We start from the raw sequence: 26,331 nt of genomic DNA, 5'->3' as shown, positions 1-26,331 counted from the left end.
TTTTCTGTTCTGTGTCCAGCTCTCCTTCTCAATGGATCTGCTGACCAAAAACCACCTCAAGCCTACAGCCAAATGCTTTGCTGTAGACTCACAGAAATGGTAGCCATGAAGAACCAACAACCTTCCATAGACTTCTACAGTGATCTAGAGTAGAGTGCACTTCTACTCTAGCAATGGGACTGACCTAGCTTAGGATTTCCCAGCAAGCTTCAACTCATTCACTCAGGACTAGTGAGTGACCTATCTCTGTTCTTTTAACTCTCCTTTCAGGCCTTACTTTCCCCAGCAACTGCCACAATGGTGTAAGGTCTAATTGCTGTAATAAATTCCTTATTCTATAATACTCATAGTGGTTCTACTTTCCTGAGTGAACACAGACTGATATATTATCTATGATTATCTGTGTGAAAGTAAATACATAGGACACACACAGACACACACAAACAGAGGTATATATGACACTGACAATTACTTGACTATAGTAGTCCCCTCTTATCCACAGGGGATATATTTCCGAGACCACCACTGGATGCCTGAAACTGTGGATAGCAGCCAACCATATATATATATATATATATATATATATATATGTTTTTTCTTATACATAGCTACAATAAAGTTTAATGTATAAATTAGACACAGTAAGATATTAACAACACCAGCTAGTAATAAAATAGAACAATTGTAACAATATGCCAGCTTCACCATTTTTGTGCTTCAGGGCCATTATAAAGTAAAATAAGGGTTACTTTTCAATATAAGCCCTGCAATGCCGTGATAGTGGATCTGATAATGAAGATGGCTGCTAAGTAACTAACAGAGGGGTAGCAAACACAGAGTGGATATGCTAGACAAGGGGATAATTCACATCTAGGATGGAGCACAACTGTGTGAAATTTGATCATGCTACTCAAAACAGTGCACAGTTTAAAACATATGAATTATGTCCTGAATATTTTATTTAATATTTTGAGATTGCAGTTGGCCCTGGATAACTGAAACCAAGGAAAATAAAACTGCAGATAAGAGGTAACTACTGTACTTCTTGAAATGCTGTGACAGAAACTGCTGTTTGCCTCTCACTATCCATTATCTTCCTCTTTAGTAAAGAAATCCGTCAAATTTTAGCTAATAAAGTGGTCTTCTACCTAAAGACATGTTTCCCAGTCTCCTTTGCAGTTGGTTGGGTCATGTGACTAAGTACAGGCCAATGAGATGTAAGAAGACAGAACAAGCCTGAGTGCATGACACCACAGAGCCGCCATTTCAGCCCAGGATGGCTTAGACGTGGACTGATACAGGACAGAGAAACAAACTATCTTGTTTAAGTTACTATCAGTTTGGGTATTTGTATCAGCAGTTGAAACTGTATCCCGATTAATTCAGATGTCAAACTAAGTCATGGGCATTTTGCTTGGAAATAGGAAGGAAAGTTCTCAAGGCATCTGTATGTGGAGAGTGGTGAGGATAGTAAGTAGCGATATCAACTTCCATTTCTGTTTCTTCCATCTTAAAATTCTTAGGCTCAGATTCCTCTCCCTCATACACTACACTTTGTCCCTCTGTAAAATGCAGTTATCTTCCTGCTGTCAGGGTGGTCTTGGCAGAATAGTCATCAGCATCACGCAGGGGCAGGTATTGTAGCCCCATGATGGACTATAATGGATACCAGCAAGACACAACTTGAGCTCTGAAGTCAGACAACTTGTTTTCGAATCCTGGTTCAGTCACATACTAGCTTTTCAGAGAGATTAGTGCGATCCATTTGACAGTAATTGAAACAATGGTTTGAGAGCCAGAGAAGAAAGTGCTTTCAAATTCTGAAAGCTGGCTAAGTGACACAGATCTGTCTCACGGGAGGAGATGATGGGGTGTGTGAAGAGTCCTTGGGATGGTGGTCAGAGCCATCAACACCTTCCTCACCATTCTATTTATTGACTTCTGCTAGATTCAAGTGAGTAAGGAGGGATGAAATTACTCCAATACTTGAATCAGCTCTGAAGTCAATTTCTGCCTTTTGTTAAAGGGGAATCCCTGCTCTCTGGATTGGCAATGATTCAAAGCAGATATGCCTGGGGATTAGGGGAATAAAAAAGGGGGAGGTGGTCTCAGCTAGAGTTCTGGAGAGAGTAAACTCAGAGGAGTTTCTGCCACATGAGAAAGAACTTTTAGTGAGTCATCATATATGTTTTGTTGCCAACATTACAGGGAAGGGTTAAATAAAAGGAGACCGTTGAGTCAGGTCCATTGTGGAGCTCAGGGACCGGGAAGAGTATTGATTTCCTCTGAGTCACTTTGGACTGACCTATTAATTCAGGCTCGCTGAGAAGGTGGAAAACATGCAAGTTGCACTTGGCTGCATTTTTAATGCTCCCTTACTGGGACAATCCAATGTCTTCCAAATGAATGCATGGGGGAGGGGTTCAGAGTAGAGGATATAAAGTGAGAAGTGGTCAGGGTACAGTGAGCTTCTGACAGATGCATCTGTGACATCACTCTGCCATCCCTGGTGACACTGTGGATGTTCACTAAGTGTTGATCAACTCTTAAACTGAATGCTGCTCAAAAGAAAGAAGTTAACAAATCTTAGACATGCTATATCTCTGGGCTTCAGGCTCTATAACTCAACCTTGAATTTCCCCTCTTTTACCCATAAAGTGAATCTGCAGTCACCATCTTTTAATCTGGCCTGAAACAGTTTTGTTTGTTACCAAGTTTGTTAAAAGTCATGACTTCGAATTCCATTTCTATCACTTGCTAGCAGTGCATTTTTTAGCAAATTACTCAAACATTTCTACACTTTATTTTTTATGCCTAAGATGAAGGTAATTATAACATCACCTTATGATTTTGTTTTTCTTTGTGTTTAAGATTAGATGATATTGCACATAAGTTCTTAGCATAGAGCCTGAATCACAGAAATGTTCAGTATATTTTAACAACTTTATGATAGTGTTATATATATTTTTTCATTGTATAATAAGCAGATTTCAGAGAATTGAGTATAAAGGAGGGGGACAAAATGGAGCTATATTGGAGCAAGCTTTTTATATTTTACCAGAATTGAATTACTATTAATCTGAAGTAGATTATAACAAATTAAGATTACATTATAATCCCAAAACAATCACGAAGAAAATAATTTTTAAAATGTATTAAAAATAACAGAGGAATTAAAAGTTACGCTTAAAATATTTATATAACACAAAAGAAAGTGGTAACAGAAGAACCAACTCATTCTTGTTGTCCTGTCCACACAGGTATCCTGTCAAACAGTGGACTGTTGTCCTTTAAATTATCTGTGCGGCTGACAGATCACATGGCCTAACCAGCTGTGTCATAATCAAATCAGCTGGTCCAATCAGCTGTGGTTGAGGAATCACATGATCAAATCGGCTGGTCCAATCAGCTATGGTTGAGGAATCACATGATCAAATCAGCTGGTCCATTAGAAAGACACTACGTGGTTCCTTGCCCACTTAGCCTAGATGTGGATGTGGATTCTTCCAGGACCTATGAGCTCAGCATCTGAATACATCTGAAGAGGTGGACAGAACCAGCAGCGAGTGTTTCTCCCACCCCAGACAAATGAAAAATAAAGCCATTACAAAGATCTTGCATCAATAAGGGATGATGACACAGTGCTGGAAGTAGAGAAGGGGAACAGGAAATTGGACTCTGTAAGGTTCAGTGAGAAAAAGAAAGCTATACCTCCATCTGAATGTCAGGGCCCCTTGATTATTCCAATAATAAGATGGATCTATCTGGTGGAAGGGATTCCAACCAGGAAGACTCACAGGGTCTGAGACCTAAGACTGCGATTATGATGTAACCTCTGGGTTCAACTTGGAATAGGTCTTGGAAAGTTGGTTGAATGAAATGTTGCATCATCGCCCACCTCTGCCCACTCTGGCCACAGGCAGTAGCCTTGCCCATAACTCCCATTACCTGAGTAACCACATTTTGTGCCATGGAATGCCAACCTCATGACCTCTGTTGATTAAGCCTGGCCGAGGCCCATGCACATGTCTGAGAGTCTGTTATGTTGCAGGTGAGGTCACCGAAGTTTGTAACCTGGGCCTTGGGGTAAGGCTTCTAAAACTTTCTTCTTGCCTCTGCCTTAGATATCTACTTCTCTTAATTCTCAACATTTGTCTGTGCCATTTCCTTTGCATAGAACACATTTCCTCCCCTTTATATGGGCGACCTCCCCACAACACACACATACACATACATATCCTTCAGTTCTCAAATGAAATATGGTGGCAATTGACTGTAGCACTGAAAAAACTGAGATCCAATCCCAGTCCAGCCTCTTACTCTGGGACTTGGGCAAATTATGTAACCTCGCTGAGACTCAGTTTATTCATCTATAAAACATGAATAATAACATCATTGATAGGTTATTTGGAGAATTATGTTTTAAAAATGTGTAGAATTTGGCATGCTGTGTGGAACAAAGAAAGACCTCTGTAAATTATAACTTTTGAGGACCATGATGACGATGAAGACAGACAAGATGATGATGATGGTGACATGCCACCTCTTACAGGAAGCTTTCTCTGCTTTTGACAAAGATGGGTGCTCTGTGCTCTCCTGGTCCCCCGAACATCCCCCTATCATAACACCACACTGCATTGCCATTATGTACTGGCTCATTTCTCTCCATTAATAGTAAATTATTTGTAGTCAGCAACTGTGTCTTATTCACCATTGCACAGCCTGGGCTTTGACATACACTGGGCATTAGATATCTACCCAAAAACTTGGCCTCCTGAAGCTTTTCTTGTCTCTCCCATGGACTGTTAAGATGAGCTATGGAATTAGTTAGACCTGTGTTTGCATCTAGGATATACCAGATATAGGCTAGGTGACCTGTGTCAAGTTACTTAACCTCTCTGAGTTTCATTCCTCCCACCTATATAATGAAAGTTAAGAACCGTTCCTGCCCTATGGGATCGTCATGAACATTAAGTGATAGACTGAACGTAAAAAGTTTAGCCCATCCATTCATCAAATATTTATTGAGTACCAACTATGTGAAAGGAGATATTCTAGAAACTGGGGGAACAACACAAGGAAAATTGCTGCCCTCATGGGGGAAGGCTGACCACAAAGAAAGAAAAATCCAAATGAATGCACCATAGGTTAGAAGGAAAAAATATACGGTAAGAGGATAGAGTGGGGGGATACTAATTTTATAGCACTCAATACATGTTTATCATTCTCACTAATATTCAACCCTGACACACCCACCAGGGAAAACAGAGAAGCAACCAAACCTTGGAACTCAAGAGAGCTTAGATCTAGGGCTCCGTCTCCAGCAGTTGGCTGAGGCTGGTTCTGGCTCCCATACCCATGGAGCTGACTCTGCTGCCAAAGTCTGCCCCCTCCTTACTGGGAAAGAGCAAAAGCCCACTTTTCATGACACCTGTAGTAATCCTTGGTGGAATGTATCTGAAAAGATGCAGGAGAAATTCTTAAAATATATTTCCCTCCGACCACAATATATTCCATATGCTTGGAAACTGTTGGGAGGGAGCCTGGTGTGTTGAGTTACCTCTGGTAAATGTTTCTCTCCCACACTGGGGAAATCCTTATCAGGGGGCTCTCCTACCTGACAGCTGGAAGGAATTTAGGAGAAAATGCAAAGTGCTATTGCAAAAGAGGAATCAAAACCGCAAGAGGACTTGAGAGCTTCTCTCAAAGTGAAAGGGTTTAAGGCTTTGGGGGGCTGTTTAGCTTGAGGAAAATTCAATTGCTGGGATGGGGCATTAACAGACCCTCCCCCACAAGAACTTGCTGTGCAAGCTTGGGAAGTCCACTGGCCCCCCTTGAGCCTCTGTTTCCCAATTTGTAAAATGATGGTGAGCTTTATGGTTAGAGTTCTATTAACTGCAGAGGATCTATTTATGAATGTATGGCTTTTTCTGTGTGTTCTTCCCACGGAAGGAAATGCCCTCTAAGGAAGTGTGGGTACAGCACTGAGCAGAAGTGAAAGGAAGTAGAAGCCAGTCTCCAACTGAGAAGGAAACTCTTTACATTTGTGACTTTCAACCTTAGCTGCACATTGGAAGCAGCGTTGAGGTCCCCTGTCCAGAGATGGTGATGCCTGGGCATGAGGAAGTTTAAAAACCTCCCCAGGGGATTCTGATGCTTACACAGAGGTGAGTTTCCAAGACCAGTCTCATGATCTTGCTAAATCCAATTATTTCCCCTTCCCTTGTGCTACGGAGCTGGCAATTAGATCTCCCTAAGAGGGGCAGGTATATGACGTGCTTTAGAACAGAGGGATCTAAATTCTAGTCCAGCTCTGCCACTTAATTGCAGAGTAACACATGACAAATTAATGTTTCTGTGCATCAGTTTGTTTATCATCCCCATCAGTAAAATGGGGATGAACATCATAGCTCCCACTTCATAGGTTCTGTGGTGATTCATTGAGACATGTATGTAAAGCCTCAGCACGTGTTTTGCACATGGTCAGCACACAGTGATGCTGACAATAACTAATGATGATTGACAATGACCCTCTTGGAAATGAGCTCCAGGCGACTTAGAACAGTGATTCTCACACTTAAGCATGCATTGGAATCACCAGAAGGGCTCTTTAAAACACAGACAGATAGACCCCAGCCCCAGAGCTCCTGACTCACGGGTTCTGGGGTGGAGACTGAGAATGTGCATTTCTGATAAGTTTCCACAGGATGCCAATGCTGCTGGACCAGGAAACCACACTTTAAGAACCACTGTCTTAAAAGGAAAAGAACAATATATCCTTCACACAGTAGAGTTTATCTCCCTCTTCATTAGGTTTCTATCTGTTTGAGCTTCTAAGGACATGAAAGCACATAAGTTAGGAACCTGCATAATAGAAACTGAATTTTATGTCTGGGCAAAGCTTTCAAGATCTATTCTTCTCTTTTATGTTGCACTTGTAAAAATTAAAGCTCAGAGAGGGGAAGGCATTTGCTCAAGGTCTCACAGCAAGTTAGTAGCAAATCTAGCACAAGAACCAGTTCTGGTCTCCACCTGTTATGGAGCCTGAGAGAGAGAAAGAGGCTTCGAGCCCTTCAGGGTTGGTTCATCATGGGCTGTGATCACAGGAGCTGGGGTCTCAGCTCCATAGTCAGCCACTGCCAAACCTGATCCTAGAAAACCCACCCACCTGAAGAGGGGACCTGTGACCACTTATTAAATGACATACCTATTAAATGGCACACCCTACTGCAAACCTTGTGACTGAAAATTAAAACAGTGAGACTGGTCAAGAGGAAAAGCAGTGAAAGCAACCAGCATGGTACGAATGTGGGGACCCTGCACCCTCATACACTGCTGGAGGGAATGTCAACTGCTAGAACTTTCCTGGGGGACAACATGTATTTCTAAGGGGCATCACCCTTTCTGCCTCAGGCTCTAATGTGGCTTGGTATGGCACTGTTAATGATCTTGTCTTTATTTAAAATTTTGATATTTTATTTTTTATGGATGTTTATATGAGTTTTGATTTTTTAAAAATAGCTCATGAAAATATTAGTCATCTTGATTATTCACATTTTTGGTACCCCCACAGATTTTGTGCCCTAGGCAAGCACCTTCCTCCCTGCACCCTCATCCTAACCTTGTGAAACATAACCTTGGCCATCTCACATTGTGGAACATTTCAGGGGACTGTGCTTATATGGAGCACACATTGTGAAATCTGTATTATCATTACATGTGCTTAAAATAAGCAAAGTGCCGTGGGTTTGGTTTTATTTTTCAAATATCAGAAAGGAAAGAAGAGAGGAAATGAATAAACTTCTTTTTAATTTGGAGTTTTTAAGAAATATTTGTGACTATATCTTTTCAAATGGAGTCCTAAGACTATATTAGATTAAAATATATCTATTAAGATATATTAAACTGTATTAAGATACATCTACTACGATATAGATATCAGATACTTCTCAGTTATCTGAAGCCGACACAATGCTGTGTGATCAAGCGCCGCAAAGCCTTAGTGGCCTATTGAATGCCCATTGCTCATGTGTCTGGTGTGGGCAGCCTGGTGACTCTGTTAATCTTGGCTGGGATTGATCACATGACTGGGGGTGGCTGGCTGTTGGCTGGGCAATTGGGAGGGCTTGGTTCTGCTCCACCTGTTTCTCACCCTCTGCAGGCTAGCCTGGGCATGTCCTCACAGTGATGGCAGAAGGGGAGAGAGAGGGAGAGAAAGAGAGGAAACATACAAGGCCTTTTGCTGTCAAGGCTCAGTACTGACATGCTGTCACTGCAGGCTGAAGCAGATCATATGGCCAGCCCAGCTTCAGGGCTGAGGAAATAGACTCTGCCTTGTTGGTGAGGGCATCTTCAAAGTCACTTGGCAAAGGGAACGAAAATCGGGCAGCATGAAGAGGGGAAGCTGTTAATGTGCGTTATCACAGATAACAAGGTGGTTTCATGTAGATTGTGCCACAAAACTCCCAAAGCAGCTGTCCAAGAATTAACTATTAGTTATTAACTGTTAATATTATTAACTAATATAATTAATATTATAATAGATGACTCTTAATACCCCTCACCTCATCAAGGATATGTAAGGGTCAGAAAAGAAGGACTAAGGAGAATATATTTATTTTTAGAGATTTATTCTAGAAGTTTTACCTCCCTAAGGAACAGGGTGGAGATAATATTTTTTACTCCAGGACAAGAAAAGGGAACTTTAAGAAAACTACCCAGAGAATTTCATATAAGACCCCACAGTACGGGATAAACCGTGAACTTGTTTCTGGCTCCCATATGAGAAACAGGGGACAAAAAAATAGATGGGTTATCTGCTCAGCTGAAACAGAAGTGGTTGCCTTAGGAAATATCTTCACTTGCAGGCTTTGTTGGAGCCAAAGATTGTGAGTGTATCCTGTGAACCCACTGTGGACTATGTTGAGAGAGAGCTGTTGGCTGGTGTGGGTCACCTGTAGTCAACAGGCACACCTGGAAGGGTGTGCAGGTCCCAGCAGAAAGCAGCCAAAGTATTGCATAATTCCTGGAGGCTCCTGAAGGCTTAAACAATGAGCTAGGGTGGTGCTCTTTGAGCAGAAGTCAAAAGAGAAGCAGGTGAGGGGTCGCCAGTGATGGGACAACTCCAAGGAACTTACATAAGTGCCCATGAGAGGACAAGTCAGTGCAGAGAGCTTAGAACCATCCTCAGACAGTACCAGTCATCTTCAGACAGTACCGGTCAAGCAAGAACTTCCGTACTCCTTTCCTTTCTCCTCCCTGCCTGGCCCCCACCTGCTCAAACCCAGAAGCCAAAGTTAGCTAGTTAGGGCCAAAACATGGAGAAACAAGAGAAAGGCCAGTTGGCAGGTCCTACCTGGGAGAGAGGGAGAGAAAAAAAAGATTATTTAATTTTAAAGCCAGTTTGAAAGAGGAGAATAATAGACATGGAAAACTCCAACATATACGATAGCGGAAAGAGGATGAGGCCTAAAATTTTGGCTACAATGTTCACTATTGAAGTGATGGGTATGGTAAAAGCTTAGACTTCACTGCTATGCAATATATCCATGTAAGAAAATTGCACTTGTACCTCTTAAATCTAAATAAAAAATTTTAAAAATCCAGTTTGAAGTTTGAAAATTAGATGGGACTGTGCATCCTAAGTTCTGTAATGAGATGGTGTCTGGTGACTTAAAGTGACCAGAGGATCTTTTATTATTAAGGAAAAGGTAGGAAGAGCATGAAACTGCATGGACTTTCACCTAGGGACAGTGGGAGAACTCCTCCCCCACCCACCCACGCACACATACATGCTCTGAATACATTTTACAGAGTAATGGGAAACAAAAATAAAATTGTTTTATGACCACCCCTTCATCCATGCCTTGTCTGATATCCCAGTTACACTCAAAGTGAAGCAAAATTTTTACCATCGCCTCACTACATATATGGCAGTGAAGAAGCTGAGGCTTCTCTGATCTTGCTTCTTTGCATTGTAGGTTCTGAAATATTCCCTGAATCACACTTTCTGCTCCCTCCAGTGATTTCAGAAAGAACCTAGTGTGAGGAGGAGATGGGATGAAAAGGAAATAGAAGAAGATGTCATTCAAAGATGCATACAGTTGAGATCAACCCTCCTGGGGCTCAGGGTGGTTCATGGATAATCCAATCAAGGAGAGGCAAATGGTTAAGGGGAAAACAAACAACAAACAAACAAAAACAGGTTTTATAGACCAAGGTTTGTTTTCCCGTATGTATGGGAAATGGTAATATCTTCATAATAGAATATCTTCTTAATGTAGTAGTTAGAATTAAAGAGAGATGTGTATATTAAGCTTCTGTGCATAGTAGGTGCTTAATTAATATTTCTTTTTACGCACTCTGATTTCAGTCCTAAATATCTTGAGGCTGGAGTCTGAGCGTGGGGGAGTCAGATCTTTTAGGATTCATGTAGGGGTAAAGAATTGCTCTTTCCCAAGCCAGAATGCCAATTCATGTGACTTTTTCTCCCATTTACAGTGATTCCCTCAGCTTTTGAAATAATAGGAGAAACACATGGAACTTATATGGAGTTCATACTTCCTCTAAGGAAAAAAAAATCTATGGCTTTTGTTTTACAATGTCTCATTATTTCATTAGCATTTGAAACTGAAATAGGAATAAATCAACATTCATGAAGATGTTTGATCCCCCGTTCTTGGATGTTAAACAGAGAATGACCTGGGCTGTGAAATCTACAGCTGTGCACACAATTCTCTACAATGCATGTACTTAAGTGCCATACGGTTCTTAAAGGATAATTAATCATCGCTACCCATCATCAACCCTACAGAAAGCAACTAGTTTCTTGCATGTGCCATGTTCTCTCCCACCATTGGGCCCTAATGTAGGCTGTTCACTGTGCCTAAGGCACCTGTCCACCCCAAACTCCACTGTCATCCTCTCAGCTTTCAAGTAAGTCAGCTCAATTGTCACCACTTCTCAGAAGTTTCCCAGGACCCCTCAGATTAAGTTAAAACCATTTTATGCTCCCATAATATCCAGGACATCCTCCAAAACACTTTGTATCCATGACATCATTAAATTGTTCATTCTTTACTCACTTTTAATCTCCATAACAACAGGAACTCTGTTTGTGCATTTATGTATCCCAGCATGTGACAAAGTGTTTGTCACAAATTGTTGCTTAAGTAGCATATATTTCCAGTCCCACCTGTATGAACTTACTCTAGTAAAAATTAAACCCCAAGGGAAGAGCCTTGGTGGCTCCAGACCTCTAAGAAAAAGTTTCTAAAAATGAGCAGAGAGGGAATATATTTTTTACAAGAATGTTTTGACGGGTACCTCTTAAGTTTGCATTTCCCAAAATGTTCGTTGCTCCCTTGCCTGAATAAACTTTCACTGATTCCCTGATTCCCACTCTAATACCCAAACCAGGGAAAGATCATAATTCACGGGAGTGATATTTGCAGATTAAAATAAAAACAGCCACATTTCTGCAAGTAACATTGACATTTGGCAAAATGTCTCCGCCAGAAAAATATGTGAATGTCGGATGCATTGCAGGACACGGCCAAATTCCTTTTATTCTCCCAGAAATATAACAGGGTAGTGCACATTCTGGTTTGGATATATTCCCGCTTTCTGGAGTAGGGGAAAATACAATAAAACCTGGACGATGATCTCATGGAATCCTCAGTTTGTCAAGATACATCTCTTCTAAGTAGCTTTTTTTCAAAGCTTGAGATGCTTCCAAAATATTTATAAAAAGCAGCAGGACTCTTAAAAGTTAGGAGACAATCACAGACCTCCAAGAAAAAGAAGAAAGCATGATTGCTTTGCAACCTCCAACAAGGAAGGGATGAGGGAAGACAAGCAGGCATGAGCCATGGAGGAAAACTGGGGAGCTCAGCACACACTTATGCCTGGCACATCACACTTTTCCTTTGGAATCACATTCTGCGGGAGTGAACATTTGCTTTCGAACCTTATTAACCTAGCAGGTAATTAAGTCTGAAGTGTGAGCATTGACAGAAGATATTTGACACTTAGGCAGCGCATAAACCATTTTCTTGTCTAACTCGTTTTCTTTTTTCTTCGTTATTACATATGTTCAAGAGAATACATTTTTTGCCATGAAGAAGAAAATTTTAAAATATTATCTATTATCTTATGACCACGAAATAACTTCTTCTAATATTTTAAGAGATGTCTTCTCTCTAGCCTCTGAGTGTGTGTCTACACACACACACACACACACACACACACACACTCTTATGTTTTTTACACAAACTAGACACTGCTATGTGTACTGTTTTTACCAACTGCTTTGTTTTATTCTTAAAAAAAAAAATCAATAGACAGGACTATGTTCTGAATCTGCCTTTTACACCTTGTGTAAATTTGAAGGCATCACCACTTAAATAATCTGAGCTTCAATTTTCTCATCTGTAAATTAAAGCTCACAGTGGTACCTGCCTCATAAAGTGATTTGAGGACAAACATCATACCAGGCAAAGGCTTAGCACACAGACAGCCCTGTGTGTGTGTACATGTGTGCTCCCATATAATTAAGTAGTCTTCTTCCACATCATTAAAAATGTCAACATCAAATTCCATTATATAGACAGTTGAATTAACCATCTTCTTTGTCAGGCATAGGTTCATTTAAAACATTTTCAAAGTTTGTTGACGTATTCATCCTCATTTTATTCTTATATTTCTATGGAATTGGTACTAGTCATGTGGATAAGAATAGCTAATATTCCACTCTAGGGATTGACAACTGCTTTCTGTAAAGGACCAGATGGTAGATATTTTTGGGTTTTTGGGCCATACTGGCTCTGTCCCAACTACTCAGCTCTGCCAAGGTCATGTGAAGTCAGCCATAGACAATACATAAACAAATGTGTATGGCTGCGTTCCAGTAAGGCTTTATTTACAAAAACAGGTGGCAGGCACATTTGGCCCAAGAGCCATTAAGTTTGCTCGTCTCCGTATACTGAGTGTCAGACAATGTTCTAAAGGAGTCACCTGGTGTATTAATCCGTTTTGTGTTGCTATAACGGAATACCTGAGACTAGGTAATTTACAAAGAAAAGAAGTTTGCTTGGCTCACCGTTCTGCAGACTGTACAGGAAGCATCTGCTTCTGGTGGGGGGCTCCGGGGGATTCCAATCATGGCAGAAGGCAAAGTAGGAGCCAGCATGGTGAGAGATGGAGCAACAGGAGCTGGGGAGGGGTCCCAGACTCTTTTTAACAATCAGGTCCCAAACACCTTCCACTGGGCCCACCTCCAACACTGGAGGTGACATTTCAACAAGAGATTTGGAGGGAACACACAGCCAAACCGTATCACTTGGGTAATCTTATTTATTCTCACAGCAACCCTAGAGAAGTAGTAGGTATGAGTATTCTTCCCGTTTTACAGGTAGAAATGAGAAGTAAAATGCCACCTGTTTTCCAGAACGGCAAAGCAAATAAACAGTTGGGTTAGAGCTCACACTCAAACTCCCAGCTCCCAACTCCTGCCTTTTCCTTTTTTACTGCCTTTTCTTTTTTTACTCCACTCTCTACCTCTCAAACCCTTTCTCCAAATGAAATCCCAGCATCGATTCTTCAGCAGCCTCAAACAACCTGCTCACATTCTTGGTTTATGAGGACAGCAGCTGCAACAGGCAAGCCTTTTGACACTCCCTTTCTGGGGTTACTTTGCACATGGTTTAGCAGTGTCTTTGGGAAGGGTGGCTGTGGTCATTGCAAGCCCTGTTTCTACATTTTTAGTCTTGTCATTATCCATTCCAGCAGTAAATTCCAGGTATGATCCTGCCCCAGACTCAACTCTGTTAACATTTTTTGCTTTTCTGTGAGGCTCTGGTCTTAGAGATCAAAGTTAGAGGCACAGTCTCTGGGGATGCAGAAGAGAACTTCCAGAAAGAGTCATTTGCTTCTAGTAGGAACGTGCAGTGACCCCAACTCACACATGCACCTTTTTGCTCTGACAGCCACTGAACGCTTTTCTGCAGCGGAGCAGAATGCCCTCATGCCTTCTTAATTTATTGCCCAAAGAGGCAGGGTTAGAATGTTGGGGAGGATTTCTTGCATGTAGCTGATCTGAGATTTTCAAAGTTCCAAGAAGGGGTCAAGCGGCAGCTACAGGACACTTTCCAAAATGCAACAACCCATGTGTTCCTGTCCTGGAAGCAAAAGAGGCACTATCAGATGGCTGCTTCTCTCTCACCAGTTTGTCTAACTGATGACTGGAAGAGACTCCAAGGTGTAGATGTCACAATTAAATCCTGTCCAAATAAGGAAACTCGTCAGAGAACAATAGGTCTAACTCTTAGTCTTATAACTACTCAATTAGCTGGCCTTTTAAAAGTCAAGCATAAATCTTTGGGCCAAGCATCTATGTAGGACTTTCACATTTTTTTTTCTCTCTTAGGTTTATATATTGGTCAACATCTTTAATTTTGTTATGTGTTACTACCAAAATACCTATAGGAATGTTAACAGTCTGAACCAAATGATATTCTCAAACTCATGTAATGTTTTGCAAAAAAAAAAAAAAAAAAAAAAAGAGCAAAGATGCAAAGAATGTTTTGTGGTCAAACGAGTCGGAGAAATTCTGGATTGCCTAGCCTTTACCCTTCCTGGAAACTCGCAAACCACATTAGCATATTAAAGGCTCTGAGGAGTCCTGCAGAAAAAGATCCTGTTACCCTTTGTTTAGCCCAGCATTTTCCATGGAATATGCACATGGCAAATATCAGCGTTCCGCAAAACCAGTTCAGTAAAACTCACTTTAGGAAATTTGATTGTAGAGTAATGTTCTCTTTGATTTGTAAAAAGAATCAGCCATCAGCAAGTCTATCATCAGAATGGACTTGCTCATCTCAAAGGGGGAGAGAAATTCTCTCACTGGTCCAGTTTCCATCCTTGGTTGGCACTATCAATTCCTGGGGGCTCTCATTTGTGGGAAGCCTGGCAAGAACTTGGGGGCCCATAATGGTCAAGGAATGGAACAAGACCAACTGAGTCAGAGTAGAGAGTTTCTTCAGTTTCAGTTTGAGCCAAAACCTGATTTATCTGGGATCATGTTTGGGTCATTTTTTTCCCTGCAACCTCAAGTATCTAGAATCAAGCCAAAAACACAGAAGTTGGTCAGTTAGTCATACTGATAAGTATGTTGCAAACTCTTCCCAGAATCTAGAGAAAGACCTTTTCTTGCATTGTTTACTGTTGAATTCCAGTGCCTCTCACAAAAGATACACTGGACAAATACTTATTGAAGGAAAAGATGTTCTCCCCAGTGTCAGTGTACCTGTCTTGGCAGAAGGGACTTTGTAGTGCAGAGAAGACAGATGTCAAACATTAAGAAAAGGCATGGAAATTCAATACGCTACAGACTGGGGCCAGTCAACATTGGGATAAGTTGTTCTCCACCACCAGCCACTGGGGACCCCAAAAGATAGAATTCGGGATAAGAACTGGTATTTGCAACAAGGCATCAAGAAAAGCACAACTGTTTACAAAGGCGGGAAATATGCCACACAATTTAGAAAGTTTGCCTTTAAAAAGTTTGTCATCTAAGCAAAGAATGGCTTTCTCAGAATTTCCACCTGTGAGGGAGATGAAGTTGCATTGGCTGAACACTTTCTATGCATCAGACAAGTTGCCTCTAGCACACATCATATCATTCAAAACTCTCAGTGAGACTCTGATGAGGAATTGTTTTGCCAGAGGTACAGTTAAGGAGCTGACACTCAGGGAAATTCACCTGCCCAAGCCACCCCGCTGGGAAAGCACAAAGCCAGAGTTTAAGTTTTCATCTGTCTGACTCCTGTTAAAGCAAATTAAATATGGCCTGAGAAGGACTCTGTACTTCTATATTTGAGTCCTGTGGACAACCTAACTTAATAGGTAGACAAGATGGAAAACCTAACTTAGGAGTATGCACCTGTAACAACAGCTGAGTCTTGGCCAATCCCAGCAGCCATACATCAACCACTCATACACTGCTGTGTTCAAACTGTGTTTAAATAAGGCAAATGCTGAGCTGTAACCAATCCAGTTGTTTCTGTTTGGGTGAGGGAGAAAGGACAAGATGGAGGAAGGTGAACAAGAAGGCACAATCCATGCTGCTTCCGGGTTCTTCCTCACCAACTTTCCCGCGTGGGAAAATGCAGCCCGCGCCCGGGAAGATGCAGATCAACCGAGCATGTGCCAGGTGACATCAATCCGTAGAGATTGAAACTTACCTGGCCATGCCTATGGAGATGCCCCTATCATGCCCTTATCCCGCCCACTGCCCTCCCCCTTCCAGTACCAATGCATAAAAGTCCGCGGCCAGCAGGAGCCAGCGTGACTTCTTCAGCCCCTCCTACTTGTGGACCGAAGAACCTCACCTGAGAGCACCGGCGCAACTTCCCTGGCTCCCATACCTGAGGACCGGAGAACCTCACCCGAGAATGTATGCATATTTGCAATAAAAGGCTGCCGCTTTTCTATGTCCTTTGGCCTCATTTTTAATTATTTAGCTCTCCTAAATTAAATTAAGACAGTTTCTGTACTTCACTCTGATTTCTCTATATCGCTTCCTGTTTTTTGTCTATAAATCTTATTCCGACACGAGTCTCTCTGAGTCTGCTGTGATTGTAAGAGCTGCCCGATTCACCAATAGTTCATTGTTCAATTAAACTCCTTTAAATTTAATTCAGCTGAAATTTTTATTTTAGCACTCCAAACTTGATTTTTTATTACCCCATGTTGCCCTTGGCCTAAACATTTCAAATTATAAGAAGATATCTTGATAACAAGTAAAGGCTTACAGAGTATTAGTTATCCATTGCTTCATAACAAATAATTCCACAATTTAAAACACAAACATCTATTATGTCACAGTTTCTGTGGCTCAGGAATTTGAGCACAGTTTGGTTCTGGCTCAGGGTCAGGGCTGTGGTCTTCTCAAGGTTCAGAAAGGGGAGGATCTACTCCCAAGGTCACTTACATGGCTGTTGGTGGGTGTCAGTCCTCTCTGGCAGTTAGCTAGAGACACCACTTTTTTACTATATGGGCCTCATCATTGGGCAGCCCATGACATGGCAGCTGGCTTCTCCCAGAGTGAACAAGGAAGAGTGCAGGAGGAAGAACGTACAAGACAGAAACCAGCATTTGTGTAACCTAATCTCAAATGTGACATAGTGTCATGTCTGCCATATTGTATTCACTAGAAAAGGTCACTAAATCTGACCCATACTCAAAGTCAAGAAGACCAGGAAGTGGGAATTATTGGGAGGTCATCTTAAATACTGGCTATCACATAGAGGAAACTAATTTGAAGCTAAAATTAGTCCAAAAGATTAGGATCAGAAATAAACTGAATATCCAATCATAAGAAATGGAAGTTTATCCATAGGCTAAGTCTGCAACCATTGAAGCCCTGTCTTCTAGTATTTTTGAGTGATCAGGAGAAGGGCTCAGGATAAACCAAAAAAGAAAACTCTTGGAGGTGGAGATATGAGGGGAGAAGTGAGAATCTGGAAGAGAAAACATCAAAATATTTATTAATGGCAATTTATATTTTCTTTGTAATTTTCTTGATGTTTCCAAATTATTACAATGACAATACACTACTTGAATAACAACAAAAAACAAAACTCTAATTAATTTTTTAAACAAAGGTGAAAAAACCTGACCTTTCTTGAGTTCCACATAGAATGAAATACAGAGATAAATAGTAACTTAACTTAAAAGTAATTTGAATGCAATTCTCTCACCAATGCCAGCTGAAGAAGCACATTTTTTGCATTGGAAGAAAAGACACAGGATGAAGTCTTCAAGCCTATGGATGAACTTGAACTGTTTTTACATTTCCTATGACTGGATATGCAGTTTATTTCTAATCCTATCCACAGGATAAATACAGAGGTACAATTAATAGCCTCTGCTCTATGGTGGCTCACACTAAGGGAGGAGACCACCCCTCATATTGTCTTATGCCCAATTTCTGCCTCCAAAGAAAGAAGAAGTAAAAACTAAAAGGCAGAAACGAAATCCACAGGCAGACAGCCCAGTGCCGCACCCTGGGCCTGGTTAAAGATCGACCCCTGATCTAACCGGTTATGTTATCTATAGATTCCAGACATTGTAAGGAAAAGCATTGTGAAAATCCCTGTCCTGTTCTGTTCTGATTACCAGTGCATGCAGCCCCCAGTCCTGTACCCTCTGCTTGCTCAATCGATCATGACCCTCTCACACAGACCCCCTTAGAGCTGTGAGCCCTTAAAAGGGACAGGAATTGCTCACTCGGGGAGCTTGGCTGTTGGAGACGTGAGTCTTGCCGAAGCTCCAGGCCGAATAAAGCCCTTCCTTCTTTAACTCAGTGTCTGAGGGGTTTTGTCTGCAGCTTGTCCTGCTACAACACCTGTAATCTCAACACTTTGGGAGGCCAAGGCAGGAGGATCATTTGAACCCAGGAGTTCAAGTGATGAAACCAGTCTAGGCAGCATACAGAGGCCCCGTCTCTACAAAAATTTTTAAAATTAACCAGGTATGGTCCTATGTCCCTGTAGTCCTAGCTACTCAGGAGGCTGAAAGAGGAGCCAGAGAGGTTGAGCCAGAGAGGTTGAGGCTGTAGTGAGCTATGATTTTGACACTGCAGTCCAGCCTGGGTGACAGAGTGAGACCCTGTCTCTTAAAAAAAAGAAAAGAAGAAGAAAAAGTCTCCACTCTGGGACCAACAAATTATATCTGCTCTCCCCTCTGAGTACTAACCACCCTATTCCCTCTGAGTGTTAAACTCCAGTAGGATTTTAAAGTCTTGCACTCACAAAGCTCCTCTGTTCTTCATCCACATCTGTCCCACCCATGCTCTCCGATGAGCTAGCAAGATGGGTGATATGGACAGAAAAGTGTATCTTTCCTTGCACAGAGAAGAGAATCATTAAGTCTGAGATCCCATGATTTCCATCATCTAGCAATTAAAGGCATTTTAATCACTCATTTCATATGTTACTATACACCTCCAGGAGGCCATAAAAACTGATCGTCTTAAAACAGACAGTGAGTGTGAGCCACAGTGGCCGATATCATGATAGCACCTTCAGAAGGGCTTCTGAAGCAATGACCTCAAATTGAGATCTCTTTCTGGAGACATCTTTGGAGGGAAGCAACTAGTAACTAAATAGTAATGACTAAAGTGCCTACTATGTGTCTATCACTGAGGGGGAGTTTTGAGAGAAAGGTAAGCAGTGGCAAATGTGTCCTAACCCACAAGGAGCTCACACTTGGCCAGAGGCCATGAGTTGACTGGATGTTAACAAGACATGATGGGCAGGCAGACAGACAGATACACACATGCAACAAGCATACATCATTCATTTAGAATGCTAGAAGCTGGGTGCAGTGACTCTTGCCTGTAACCCCAGCACTTTGGGAGGCTGAGGCAGGTGGATCACTTGAGTTCAGGAGTTCAAGGCCAGCCTGGCCAACATGGCAAAACCCCATCTCTACAAAATATGCAAAAATTGGCTGGGCATGGTGGTGCATGCCTGTGGTCCCAGCTACTTGAGAGGCTGAGGTGGGAGAATCACTTAAGCCTGGGGAGGTCAAGGCTGCAGTGAGCCGAGATTGTGCCACTGCATTCCAGCCTGGGCAACAGAGAAAGATCCTATCTCAAAAAAAAGATTCCCAAATTAAAACAACAAGAAAATTTGCAATAATTTGTTTTAAAGACAATATCAAAGAAACTGTGACATTGTGGAGATTATGTCACAATTTGTTTCCTGTTAGTGTGTAAAATGATACAACCTTTCTGGAAAGTGACTTGGCAATGAGCTTCAATAGTTTTACAACTATTCATTTTAGACTTTCATAGGAAAAAATAGCAGCAGCAAGCACTGCCAAGTGTTCACAGTGACTGTCTACTGGTAGGAGAATTACAAATGGAATTTTGGTTTCAACTTTACTTTTTTGTATTTACCAAATTTAATCCACAGAAAATGATTTTCTTTTACAATCTGGGGAAAAAAACTATAAATGTTTGGCTAGACAGAGAAATAGCTATGCTTATAGCCATTCACTTCTGGACCCATTCTAAGGAAATTATCTGGAGTATAAAGACAATTTTACGCACAAATATGCTCATCGCTGGGCCATTTATATTATCAGAAAATGTAAACCTGATATGTATCATTGCAATGGAGAATTATGCATTCATTCAAAAAGACAATGTCAGGAACTTTTTAATGACATGGAAACGTCTATGGTATAATGCTAAGTCAAAAAATCAAGGTACAGAATTACACAGAATTAAGTGGAAAAAATGTGTCCATGTAGAAAAAAAAAAAGAAGGTAATACTGAAGAGTATTCATTGAAGTTATCTCCAGATAGTCCATTTATAAATTGTTTTTCTTTGTGTTTTTAGATTGTCTACAGTGAGTATAAATTTGGGGGGGAAATCTTTAATTTTGCAATTTATGAGTTACAGTTTTATCTAACAGAGAGGAGACAATCTATTTGTGTACCAGATAAAATTAATTATGCTGTAGCATTATTGTGCCACCGAGCATCAAATTGTGATTAGCACAAGAAGATGACGCAGGCAGGGATTCTTTGAAGGTTGGCTCATAGTCTTTAGGGATTAACAGAGGGTAGCACTGACATACTTAGCAAATAAAAATGTAGAACCTTTGGACGGGCATGGTGGCTCATGCCTGTAATTCCAGCACTTTGAGAGGCCAAGGTGGGCAGATTGCTTGAGCCCTGGAGTTTGAGACCAGCCTGGGCAACATGGTGAAACCCCTTCTCTATAAAAAATAGAAGAATTAGCCAGGCATGGTGGTGTGGGCCTGTAGTCCTAACTACTCAGGAAGCTTAAGAGAGACGATCACCTAATATATATCTATAATATAATATATACATCTTATATATTATATATTATATTACATATAATATATATAAATTATATATATTAAATATAATATATATTTTACACACACAAATATGTCCTCCAGTTCAATTTGAATTTGAATTTCAGAGAAACATTGAATAAGTTTTTAGCATAAGTACGTCTCAGGCAATGGTTGGGATATACTTATATTAAAAAGAAGTTCGTGGTTTATTTAAAATGCAGTGGTGCATGTATGTAGTCCCAGCTGCTTGGGAGACTGAGGCAGGAGGATTTCTTAAGCTCAGGAGTTCAAAGTCAGCCTGGGCAACATAGTGAGACCCTGTCATTTAAAAGAAAAAAAAAAGAAAATTAAATTTGACTGTGTATTCTGTATCTTGTTACTTGGTGACTCTAAGCATGTGGCCATATGCCAACCGTCTGGGTAAACAAGATCCCAGGTGGGCACTTGGAGTCTCTCCTTAAGACTGGTTTTTATTCCTTCCTGGTTTTTATGTAACGAAGGTGAATATAGGCTGGGTTTACTTAGTCGCATATGTAGTTTTATCTGGGAAAGTGGGGCACAGTGAAGGGGGCTGAGGTGGGAGCATGGATGTGATAAATAAGACAGGCAGTGTGTTTAGGCGACTTTGACCACCTCAGTGCCTAGTCGACCTTTTCAGTACATGTTTGGGCCCCCACATCATGTCAGGGGGATCCCACCGCTCCATTCTTCTAATTCAGTCAGAAAAGAGAGAAGGAGAGAGAGTACCAGGGGATGCACTTCTGACCACACACGCATGTGCGTGTGCACACATACACACACACATGCACACACACAGAGCCCGTTTTCATTTCCACCATCTTGCCTTTGCCTTTGCTGTGCCTTCCACACTGAATGTCCTGCCATCTCTTCAACCTAGGAGAATCCTTGCTCGTCAAAGTGATATTGCTCTGAATTCCCAAGTCACATACATCCAAGCACATTAAATATTACTAGTAATATTAGATGCCATTTCTTGAGCCTCATCTCTGCCAGGCACTCTACTAGACGCCTTATAGATATCATGTCAAATCTTCAAAAGAACCCTGCATTGAATCCCGTTCTACAAGTGAGAGAATTGAACCACAGAGATGTAAATGGAATCATTGGGTTATGAGGATTAGCTGAGATAGTATATTGAAAGCGTCAAATAATGCTTAGGATATAGTAAGTACTCAATAAATGGGATAATCACTTTTTACAGAGGCAGACATCTAGAGATGAAGATAGAGAGCAAAATAGCAAATAATAATAACAGTAATGGTTACATTTATTGGGACAAGGTATAAAGCACTGTGATGAGCATTTTACAGATGTTATTCTATGTAATTGTTCATGACTCTACAAGTAAGTAGTGTTAGTCTTCCCGTTTTACAGATAAGAAGACCAAGGCCCACAGCTAGTAAGGGCTGGAGCTATCATTTGTTAGGACAGGAGTAAAAGCAAGGATCAGGTCCTCAGACTTGGGCTTGGGAGGAAGGTTAGAAGGGAGGTGGAGGACACCATGGCAAATGTCATCCACATCACAAATTTACTTTGAATGTGTCCTGCACTCAGAACCAGGCACTATCTCCTCTAAGAAGCTGGAGATCAGGTCCCCTGTTGTCACTTGGTCTGAGGCCAAGGGTACTAAATGCTAAACAATACTTCTAGACTGACAAGAGAAGGAGGAAGGAGAGGGGACGTCTTAGCATGGCCGTCCTGGGGTTCCTAGGCAAGGACATGCTCCCAGCCAGCCCATGACCCATCTACAAAGTGAAATGGATTAGCGGCTCACTTTCAATCAGGCTGAGTTACGAGCTCAGCGATTTGTGGGACGTTTACATGAACCAGAAGATGTGTTATCTGATGAAAATTGCTTAATTTAATATCCTGGCTTGACAGGCAAAGAACTGTACCTCTCTGGGAGAATCTGCCAGGGTGCATGCTTTTTAAAAAGTCCCTGGACATGTTTAAGGAAAGCAAGTGCTATCCTTTCCTTATCCATCAAGAAACAGAATGCAGTATTTGGATCCAGCAGGAAATCTGCCATCAGACTGTGGGCCCAGGGAGGCCTCAGAATATCCGCTTTCGTTGGATGACACCAAGACAGTCACATCAACCTATATCCTGGGATTTGAGTAGTCTGGTTTTAAGCTGCCAGGGAGCAAAGCACTCAGGCACAGCTCTTTGGGGCTGGAAGCCTGGCTGTTGATGAATTATGATTCAGCACAGAGTTAACATTTTTTAAAGACATAAAAATAGAGACTGCCATGAGCGCACTATGTTTCCCTAAGCTTTTCATTCATTAGTTCAACACAAAGCTACTGAGGATTTAACACATGTTTCTCAAACTTTAGCACACATTAGAATCACCAGAAGAACTTGTGAAATTGCAGATGACCAGGACCTCCAAGCAATCTGATAAGGTAGGTTTGGGGTAGGGACCAAGAATATACCTTTCCAACAAGCGCCCCAGGGCTGCTGCTGCTGGTGGTGGTGTAAGAACCACTGTGCCAGTTCTGGTGCCAGGCACGCAGCAAACAGCATCACCTTGGACCATTTTTTTTTTTTTCCTTGAGATGGAGTCTCACGCTGTCACCGAGGCTGGAGTGCAATGGTGCAACGTCGGCTCACTGCAACCTCTGCCTCCTGAGCTCAAGAGGTTCTCCTGTCTCGGGACTACAGGCATGTGCCACCATGCCCAGCTAATTTTTGTATTTTTAGTAGAGACAGGGTTTCACCATGTTGGCCACGCTGGTCTCGAACTCCTGACCTCAGAAGTGCTGAGATTACAGGTGTGAGCTACCATGCCCAGCCCCTCCTTGCTGCATAAGTTCTACCCAAGACTGGCTCCAAGTCCCTATTCTGTGCCTTACAGACACTCAAAGCCCGACCCAAGGTGTCTGCAATATCAAGATTGTCATTCGTGACCCTGGATGTGAGTGTTGATTAAAATCATTCTATTTGCAGATCACTGCGTTGTCTGTCATACTGTCCACCCATCTATGAATCAGGCCTTCTTATTTCAAACTGCAAAACAAAACAAACAAACAAGAAAACTAAAACTAAAGCAGTCTCATAAGATTCCTGATTATGTCAGAGATTTTCACTTAAGACTAAAGGATATCAACAGGAGTTTTATTGCAGAAATACTTTAAAATTTCAAATGAATCATAGACATCTCTGTTGTCAGAAACCTGACCACCCCAGCAGACAGATCTATTCATGGACCCCTGGCAGCGTGTGACAACCTCATGGCCCTTCCCACCTCCTCATCTCTCTGTTTCCCCTCCTGTCGCTTCTCACTTCTACCCCAACCCACCTCTGTGGGCCACCTTGTAGAACTCCAAATTCTCCACTCTCCATTTTACAGAACAATGCCATTCTCTCTGGCTCTGCTCCCAAATTCAGTTTCAAGGTCCATTTTTTGCAAATGCAAGCCTGTGGCAATGCTGAGCAAGTTAAAGGGGCTTGCCTGTAGCAGCTGTTAGAGCTGCACGCAGCTCACCCCATTCCCTCCTCACATGTATAGAGGTGAATAGTGCAGGTCAATACCAGGTTAGCTCTGTTAGCCTAACAGGAGAGACAACACATGTCACACAGTTACACTATTAGTGTCCATGTTCAAGGACTATAACCTAAATAAACATTAAAGATTCTGGGAGAAAGGACAGAGGACAGGAGCAACAGGGCTAGCTACAGAAAACACGGAAAGGGCCCAGAGGAAGTAATGTTTAACCCGAGTTCTAAGGATAACTGAAGGCGAAAGGATCACCCTGGAAGAAGGAACAGCATGAAGAGAAAGACGCGTGCTCTAACAACTCTCTTTGAGGAAATCCTCACAATTTAGTTTTTCCTTCATATTTGCCGCTTTGTGTCATGGGTGATAAGAACAGTTTTAGGTCCCCTATTGCAAGTAATCCTGACAAGGGGGTCCAGACCCTTTCTTTAGAATGTCTGAGCCCTCAAGAGCCATTACGAGCCTCAGCTTTGAAGTTTGGCTCAAATTCCAGGATAGCAAAAGCCTTATTTACAATGCCATGACACTGGCAAGCAATGATGGAGCACCTGCTGTTTAAGAATGTGTGTATGCTGCAATGATGGAGCACCTGCTGTTTAAGAATGTGCGTATGCTGAGCATGTGAGGAAGAGACTGGGGAGACCCCACAACTATACTGGAGGTGTCTGAAACATAATAAAAAGGAAAGGTGTCTGTGGTCTTTGCAGCCAGTGAGCGCTGTATGAAGCTGTATGGTCTTAAACACAGTGCTGCCTCATGTTGCCATCTGTATCATGGAGAGAGGTTGCATTTGGAGACAAAAAGGAGAGCAATGATAAAAATGTGTATTTGCCAGGATTCTTTCTGCCCCAAACAGAACTCCCACAGCCAAAGTATTGTTTCGTGTACTTGTCCAAGAGGAGATCAGACATTGATGCATTAAGGTGATCAAAACCAGCAAAAATTTTGACTTCAATTCTCTTTATCTCTAGCCTTTATTTTCCTCTGTTTTAGTTTCATTCTCAAGGGCGTTTATTTATTGGATTACCCCAAAAATGTTAACATTGTTTTTTTTGTTTTTTTTTGTTTTTGTTTTTTTTTTAGCAATCTCAGCAGAGAAGAGGCTTTCCCAGTAATTCCACTGAAAGTCCCTGGTCTAACACTTTATGGTGATGATTGGTCCGGCTTGCACTATGTAGTCACTCCAAAACCAACCTCATAGCCAGGGGAATGCTGGGTCTCATTAGCCAAGTCTAGGACACACACCTGCCCATCCCACGGAGACTGGAGTCAAGTTCATTGGAAGCACCAAGACTGAAGGCAGGGGGCTGGAGAAGGCCACAGAGGAAAGGACGTCAGACAGGCAAAAACAACAGACATCCACCTGAGTGTGTAAAATGTAAAAAAAGTGTGACACTTTGAAACCTGAATCATTAATTTCACAACAAATTATAATTGGGTCACTCCCATCAGAGTCCCTCTCTGCCAAGTACTTTGGAAGTAGTGCTTAGAAACATAGACACTGGCCGGGCGTGGTGGTTCATGCCTGTAATTCCAGCACTTTGGGAGGCCGAGGCAGGTGGATCACGAGGTCAGGAGATCGAGACCATCCTAGCTAACATGGTGAAACCCTGTATCTACCGAAAATATAAAAAATTAGCCAGGTGTGGTGGTGAGTGCCTGTAGTCCCAGGTACTCGGGAGGCTGAGGCAGGAGAACGGCGTAAACCCAGGAGGCAGAGCTTGCAGTAAGCTGAGATCGCAGCACTGCACTCCAGCCTGGGTGACAGAGCGAGACTCCGTCTCAAAAAAAAAAAAGAAAAGAAACATAGACACTGGTTGGGTGCAGTGGCTCACGCCTGTAATCCCAACACTTTTGGAGGCCGAGGCAGGTGGATCACAAGGTCAGGAGTTTGAGACCAGCCTGGCCAACATGGT

General features: G+C 41.9%; 1 long non-coding RNA gene across 2 annotated transcripts; it reads left to right on the top strand.

The window, feature by feature from the left end:
* Nucleotides 1–1,266: 1,266 nt before the first annotated feature.
* LOC105495403 (uncharacterized) lies at nt 1,267–25,828 on the top strand. Of its 2 annotated transcripts, none has more exons than XR_011608498.1 (5): nt 1,267–1,470; nt 3,261–4,051; nt 5,953–6,167; nt 23,253–23,321; nt 25,499–25,828. It is a non-coding gene; the product is annotated as an uncharacterized lncRNA (long non-coding RNA). The 2 variants fall into 2 exon arrangements; XR_011608497.1 differs by having other exon boundaries at nt 3,261–4,086.
* Nucleotides 25,829–26,331: the final 503 nt, after the last annotated feature.

This window comes from Macaca nemestrina, chromosome 10 (assembly GCF_043159975.1).
Source record: "Macaca nemestrina isolate mMacNem1 chromosome 10, mMacNem.hap1, whole genome shotgun sequence".
Lineage (NCBI taxonomy): Eukaryota > Metazoa > Chordata > Mammalia > Primates > Cercopithecidae > Macaca > Macaca nemestrina.
The sequence above is the reverse complement of the archived record's forward strand: the minus strand, read 5'-3'. Positions and strand labels throughout refer to the sequence as shown.